At 31.9% G+C, this 8,276-nt stretch overlaps 2 long non-coding RNA genes across 2 annotated transcripts; both read right to left on the bottom strand.

Annotated features, from left to right (window-relative positions):
* Positions 1-2,724: 2,724 nt before the first annotated feature.
* Positions 2,725-3,130, bottom strand: LOC131859848 (uncharacterized). The gene is made up of 3 exons (XR_009359393.1): positions 3,073-3,130; positions 2,899-2,970; positions 2,725-2,796 (listed from the first exon to the last, which is right to left on the bottom strand). It is a non-coding gene; the product is annotated as an uncharacterized LOC131859848 (long non-coding RNA).
* A 123-nt stretch (positions 3,131-3,253) lies between these two features.
* Positions 3,254-3,680, bottom strand: LOC131859813 (uncharacterized). The gene is made up of 3 exons (XR_009359376.1): positions 3,623-3,680; positions 3,442-3,510; positions 3,254-3,319 (listed from the first exon to the last, which is right to left on the bottom strand). It is a non-coding gene; the product is annotated as an uncharacterized LOC131859813 (long non-coding RNA).
* Between the last annotated feature and the right edge of the window lie 4,596 nt (positions 3,681-8,276).

The following is an 8,276-nucleotide window of genomic DNA, read 5'->3' as shown; positions in this document are numbered from 1 at the left end:
TCATTTCTATGTTAGTGATAATCGATTACACTCTTCAGAGTTTGTCCAACATTGTTTCGAGGTATTTTATGATAATCTTAAGGAAAGAGAAATTGACATGAAACAACATATGATATGGTCAGATAACTGCACTGGACAATTCAAAAATGCAAGAATGTTTTATTGGCTATGCAAAGTTCACAAGATAACCAATGTCCAACATTTATGGAGTTTTTTTGAAGCGGGACATGGTAAGGGGGAACACGATGGAGCCGGTGCCTGTATAAAAAGAGCTCTTGCTAGAGAACAATTGAAATTCGAGGATGCAGTGAAATTCAGAGATGCTCGTGCAGTTGTAGATTGGTGCAATTCAAAGTTGTCAAAAGGATCAACTGAAAACTCTGCAATTCGACGTTTCTTCTGGTTGATAGAGGAAGATAGTATTCCTATTCGGCATGATTGTAATACCATCATTGGATCAACTAAATGGCATTCGTTTAAGAGTTCTAATTCAAACACATGGACTATATTCACAAGGCAACTTGCTTGCTTTTGTCAGTTTTGTGTTTCCGGAGATTGGGAATTTTGTGAGAATAAAGAATGGGTTGAAGAATGGCAACAAAGATCATTGACACCCATAGATGCAAATGATCCGCATGAAAGAACTGATGAAGATATGGATCAAATGTTTGCATCAAATGACTATGATCACATTTCAGATCTTATACAACAAGGTAAAATTATTTTTGAAATTTGTTTTGATTTATTAAATAGTACATAAATTTATGAAATCTTACAGTGTATATTTTTGTTTTTATTTCTCATTAAATATTAAAATAAAATTGTTTTGTGCACAGGACATGTCTATGCTGTTGTTGCACCAGAGGACAATGAAGAGGGGACAGAGTATTGGTTGGCTCGATGTGTAGAGCCAAAACATAAGCTAACTACTCCTCGAGTAGATGATGATGGTTATGACTATCCAACAGGATCTGTGGTTGTTGTTGGCACTTGGCTACGCAAATATCTAACAAGAAAGAATGGATTGCCCGCATTTGAAGATTATGAATTAGAGAAAAAGATTATACATTACTCACATTTGGTAGTGGCAACTAATATAAAATTGGATAGATATCGTGGCAGGCCTGCTAATAAACAATTATGGACTCTCTCTATGGAAGAGCACGAGACAATTATAGATGCTTTGCAAAAGAGAGAGGATGCAGATGGTATAATAGAATGAATATCAAGTAAGTTATAATTTGAACCCTTAATCCACCTCCCTTTTAAAAGTCGCGATGCATATTATATATAGTATTTTAAATCATGAATCATAATTACAAAATCTAATCTACTAAAATTTTGTTTCAGGTCTACCACAAGTAGAAGGCATCAATGAAAACAAAGTTATTTGTGCATACTTTATGTTTCATTTTGAATAATTACAAGTAAGTTAAATTTTTGTACCCTTAAGGCAAATCCATTTGTATTTTAAATTCAATGTATTCTGATTATAAAAACTAATCATATGTATTTACTTTTTCTAGGTCTCTCAGAGTAGACTTGGCCTCAATGACTACTATATTGTTTGTGCATACTTTATGTTGTATTTTAAATTCAATGCATCCTGATTATAAAAACTAATCATATGTATTTTTTTTTCTAGGTCTCTCAGAGTAGACTTGCCCTCAATGACTACTATTGTTTGTGCATACTTTATGTTGTATTTTGAGAGATATAAATCCTTATTATTATAATTTAAATAGACTATTTATTTTATTTTAGATATGTCTTCTTGATTACATTTTGTGTACAATATACATAAATGAGAGACTACTGGTCAAATTTATGAATGAGATAATTATGTTTTAATCAAGTTCTATTCATTATATTTGTTAAATGATACTTTTTGATTTAGAATATGTTATAATTATAAGATATGTTTCGATACTTAGTTCAAGATGTATGCACATGTAGTTTATCTAATCACAAGAACTATTTAAATAAAATTCCAAAAATAAAATTACAAGTCCACATAATGCCTATAAAGTTGTTTAAGCACAACTTCCATAAATAAAATTTCAAGTCCACATAATATATAAAGTATGCGCAAAATTTCAAGTCCACATAATTTCAAGTCAATATATATGATCTAATGTGCACATAATTTCAAGTCCACATAATATCTAATGCGCACAATACACATAAAGTATGCACATAATATATATGATCTAATCCTATTATGAAACTATCCATATATATAAAGTATGGGTGTGCACGTGTAAACAAATATGTAAAGCCCGTAAAATAGTACATATCAGAGCCAAATAAATAGTAAAATTTCAAGTCCACATAATCCATATAATATCTAATCCATATATATGTCTAGATGGTAACATGATGTTCACTCCACATAATATCTAATGTGCACAAAATATATAAAGTATGCACAAAATATATATGATCTAATCCTATTATGCAACTATCCATATATATAAAGTATGTGCACGTGTAAACAAATGTGTAAAGTCCATAAAAAAGTACATATCAAAGCCAAATAAATAGTAAAATCTAAGTGCTATCATCAATAACATCTCGTGGTCTCTTGTCCCCAGGACGTGGTCCAGATCCACCTGTCTCATGTTGTACAATAAAAAAATAATATTAAAATATTACTTGAAATTAACTATTAAAAGAATCATTTATCAAATATAGTAGAATTCGTAAATTAAGTTACAAACTTACCATATGCTCATCAGATCCTGTAGCAGTATCTCTCTTGTCCCCAGGACGTGGTCCAGATCCACCTGTCTCATGCTGTACAATAAAAAAATAATATTAAAATATTACTTGAAATTAACTATTAAAAGAATCATTTATCAAATATAGTAGAATTCGTAAATTAAGTTACAAACTTACCATATGCTCATCAGATCCTATAGCAGTATCTCTCTTGTCCTCGGGACGTGGTCCAGATCCACCTGTCTCATGCTGTACAATAAAAAAATAATATTAAAATATTACTTGAAATTAACTATTAAAAGAATCATTTATCAAATATAGTAGAATTCATAAATTAAGTTACAAACTTACCATATGCTCATCAGATCCTGTAGCAGTATCTCCTCTAGCAGTATCTTGTGCAGTATCAACACCAAATACAGTGCTAGCTAACTCCTGTACAAGGTCAAATTCAAAGTGTCCAATTAAATCTTAAATTAAGAGTAAAAATAAGATCAAATTAAGTATTACATATTAATACCTCAAAGGATGTCGATGTGTGTTCAAATTGGCTCTGATCAAAATTATGAGGATAACCTATCCTAATGGTAGTGTCCACCTGCATACATGCATTTAATGAAATCATATTTAGTGAACATATATATGTGTACTAAATAATTTCAAGTAAAGTTACAATATTGTAAGAGTTCATATTTAAGTTAAGAATTATAAGATACATACCATAGATGGTGTCACAATAGTCAGACCCTCTTCTTGATGTGATGTAGAGGGTCCCTCATGACCTGAATCCTAGAGAAAGAAGCATTCAATGTATCAACATGAAAATTTATATAATATACGACGATAGAATATTAACTTAAAAAGATCTAGTACAATGTCTAGATAGAAATTTATACTATACCCCATAAGGTGTGCCGAGTTGTCTTCCAGTAGATGCAATATTAACTCTAATATTAGGCATAGTCCTTATCTACATAAACAAAATTTATTTAATGAAGTATTAGATTGTATAAAAAAAGAGATGCACTTAGTTTATACCTATATTTAATAAAGTACATAAAAACATTGACATGTACATGTATATTATATATATCTATACCTGGTCAAGATGAACATCCGAGCAAAGAAAATCCATATAAGATGTCATCATACTATCATCTGCTGCATCATGCTCATCTGGAACTGAAGTAGATCCTGCAGCAGTAGTAGGACCTACACACGTCTCATGACAACTCGAACACATATGTGGCATCCATCGAGGAGCAGATGCCATGTGAGCAGCTTGCTCACTCAGGTTCCCTGTGAGGGAAGTCAAAGCATCTAATGTCGAAATGAATGATGTATTTTGGACATCTGCAGGAATCGATGGAGCAACAAGTGGAACTATGGGTGGATCCGGTAGGGGATTATTACTCCGTGCCCCTAATCTATGCTGTGGCATTCCACGACCAACACCCTGGAATGACTTAATATCAAAATAATTTGGTTTTTGGTTCATTACAAACTCACAGTATAATTTCTTCAAAAAATAAAAAGGGACCTCATAATTACGATGTGGTGGATAATCAAAAACCATCCACCATCTATCCCAAAAGTATCTAGCCATTTCTGGATGCACACACCACCTAATTGAAATTCTTTTCTGGTTAGGTTGCATTGGTTCTCTTGTTTTTGGGTTGGTAAAATATGGACATAAATGAGCTTTGGTTATTTTCAAATCTGTGATTTGTCTATAAGTTAAACCATCGGCGTAAAAATCACGCAACTCTTGTCGTCGTCTATGAAATTGATCTAATTGAGAATCAACAGATCTAACTGACTCGACAACAGTTTGCATTGATTTTGCAAACTCTACAAGATGGGGTGGCGTGACTTGCTCATTTTGGATAGCAGCAATGTTTTGTTCAATCACTTGTAGGTTTTCATTAATTCGTTCTCTTAAACGAATTTCATCCAATCTAGGGGGTTGTGGTGGTGGTGGTGGTGGTGGTGGAGGAGGAGGAGGAGGAGGAGGGGGTTGTGGTGGGGGATTTTCACCTAATAGTTCATCTATGTCAAAAACATCCATGATGGCAAAGAACTCCTGCATATATAAAGATATACATGAATTATATACAACTCTATGTCAAAGAAGAATCTATTTTACTAAATTAAAAAAAAACATTTATAAATAGTAACATTTCTATGTTGTTGAATGAGATACACATGAAATATATAATATAATATTGAACTTAAAAAAATATACATGTACATACTATTGAATCTTGAAATATAAAATTTGCGCATAAAACTTAATAAAAACTTTCAATGAAACATCATAAATCTATTAGAATTCAATTACATAGTTTTGAGATAATTGTCATCAATTCATATTACATTGATTAGTCTTCAAACAATCTTAAAAAAAAACTAATCTCCCATGACTATAAATGACATACTTAAAACATATTATATTCTAAGTGGTTGTCATGTAAAGACAAAACATCAAAACTTTTGAAGAGTTAAGCATATTTCACCATTAAATTTCTCCCATAATCAAATCTACACAAGATTATAATTTACAAAAGGTCTTCAAAAAATATTATTTCCTATAAATCATTTATTATAAAACTCCGCAATCATTTGTTTTCATATATAATCTTTCTATAAAATTTAAGATATCAATCCATACACAAATTCTCTTACAAAGTTCAATAAGAAATGAAGGATAGAGGATTAAATACTAAGATTGTTTTGAGAGATCAATGGAGTAGATTGATTGAAAGGATTGTGTGCATTAGAAGCTTCCAAGTGGCAACTTAAATGTTTGGTGCACATGAGGAGTTCATGATCCAAGAAAGTTTTGAGGAAAAGGTCTTCTTAGGGGCGTATACACCAAGATGTTGTAAAAAAAGGTAGCCAAATGACCAAAAAAAGATAAACACGAGTGCGTTATTGGGAAATTCATTTAACGCATTTGAGGTCTTTTTTGTAGTGTTTTTTTCTTACACTATACTAGGCTTGTTTACACTATCGTAGGTTCATTAGGACTATCCTAGGTTCATTAGGATTGTCCCAAGTTCATTATTGCTTTCTTAGGCTCATTAGGACTTTCTTAGGTTCATTAAGACTGCCCTACATTCATTAGGATCATTTGAGGCTCATTGGGACTTTCAAAGAAATGTTGCTCTCTCATTAGGCAAGGAGGATATAGACCCTTTAGGTTCTCTCATGTTTTATAGACATTTGATAGGTTTTAAATTCGAAATATTCATTAATGGAGTTAGTCTAGTGTTTCTTGGTTAGTGAGGAGGATCAGTAGATGTACATCATTAAAGTTTACATAAGGGTTGCATTCAAGTCTTGAAATATTCCATCTCTTGTTCAAATATATGTAAGAAGGGGAGAACATTGGATATATTACATCATTAGATAGTGGATATAACCATTGAGTTTTAAAATTAATTAGCCTCAATAAAAAAATCTCAATTTCTATATATTTCATAAATGCATAATTAGATAAATTATTACTTATAAATAAATCAATATGCATTTCTTGAGAGTTTTAGATGTTTGTTTTGTTATGCAGAAACTATTTTGTGTATGTTGTTGATGGATGTTGTCATCAATGACAAAGGGGGAGATTGTTGCATATGTGATTGTTGTGGATGAGATGGTGTTGTTAAGTGGTTTTCATTGATGTCTCTATTGTTCTTTATATTGGTGATCTAGAATGTGTGTTCCCATTACCTTTAGTGCTCCCGAAGATGTGTTGGCGGTCCAGATATTTTAGGTTGTTGGATATGGTGTTGATCATTGGTATTAGTGTGTATCTTGGTCCTATTCTTATTATTGTTGCTTTGGGAAATAGTGTTTGGGTCCCACTACTGTATTTGACTCCAATTTCCGATGAATGTTTGGTGATAGCGATGAAATATTATTGATTTACCAACAAAACCTTAGTTTGAATTTTGTCGCTATAACAACGTTTTCTTTTCTTGTCGAAACGACAACCAAAAAATATTGGTCAGTGGCAAGGGAAATGTTTGCAGTGTTTGTCGCAAATTTTTCGTCCATCTATCAACAAAAAAAACCATAGAATGTTGCAAAACAACCGTTTGAAATCGTTGAAAATACACCGAATTGTCATCTATTTTCCGATGAGGTGGAGCAAAATTTCTTTCACATTTTGATGAAATCAATGTCGCATGTATAGCAACCTCGATGGAAATGTTTACGGTTCATCGGGCTCTGTACGTCGAAGGTTCGACAACAATAAATGATTAGAATAACTTTTAGAATCATTGTACCCCTTTCAAGTTATCCCAATAATATTAGCGTGGTCAATGAGTTGTTGTTCGGGATAGCTATTACAATTTTGTGTTTTCAGAATTGACTTGTGTTGTCGGGATAACTATTCTAATAGAACTATCATTTTGGTGACTGGTATAGCTATGCCGAAAAACTCATATTTGAGGAAGTTTGTTTATCGATTTAAGATATGCCGATATCTATTTTTGTCGAAATTACAATGAAACACAACTATTTTTTTGTAAATAATTCGATCAAAAATTATTCATGACTCAGTGGAAGCATATCAGGATAATTTACTGATGGTTAGTTTTTGGCTTGACAAGATTTATTGAGATATCTTAGCCGATGGCTAGGTGAGCGGAATAGTTTCTCCTGTTGATTTAAAGTCGTACTATTTTGATACTATAAATTTGGTCGATGAGTCTTGATCGGTATAGCTATGTTGATAGTGTTCTCAGGTGCAGTTTTGAAATAAGTCTATACTGCCAGTTTATCCTTTTTGTGTAATTTTGATAGTGTTGGGGATTCCGATGGGATTTCATTTCAGGATACCAAAGTTGATAGAGGAGAATTGATAGTATGTCACTAGAATGACTTAAACTGTCATTTTAGCAGGTTTTTGTTATGCCGATAGTGTAATAGTACATTGCCACATGATGGATGCTACAAGAAACATCATTAATTTGTAGTAATAGTGAGAGCAACAACTTAGTGCTCAACAATTAAGAATAAAATGTAGAGAGTCAAAAGTATCAGAGCATTTATATGCACATCAAGATAACATGAATAATGAACACTGATATCACTAATACATAAAGTTGTAGAATTGTATGATAGTTGGTCATCCTATTACCAAAACTTCATTTCCTTATACTTCCTCATTTTGAAATTGGACTCTAATGAATGGAAAGACATTTATCAACATGCCCTGTTATATATAACACTATAAATTGAAACCAAATAAAATTACATCCTTGGAGTATTACTATCACAGAGATCTGAAACATGAAGGAAAATGAAAATTTTTATTAGTTTTCATTATCAAATCTCCTTACAAACCTCCACACATGTCATCTCTCAATGGAATCATGTTAAATATATCTTCATAGACTATCCCCATACCCGATCATATAACATTAATAATTTATTCATTCATTAATAACATATAACATTCATTCATCCATCCATTAATGACATATAACATTCATTCATTAACATATAACATTCATTCATTAACATATTCACATTCATTCATTAACATA

This window comes from Cryptomeria japonica, chromosome 11 (genome assembly GCF_030272615.1).
Source record: "Cryptomeria japonica chromosome 11, Sugi_1.0, whole genome shotgun sequence".
Lineage (NCBI taxonomy): Eukaryota > Viridiplantae > Streptophyta > Pinopsida > Cupressales > Cupressaceae > Cryptomeria > Cryptomeria japonica.
This window is presented reverse-complemented; position numbering and strand designations above follow the sequence as displayed.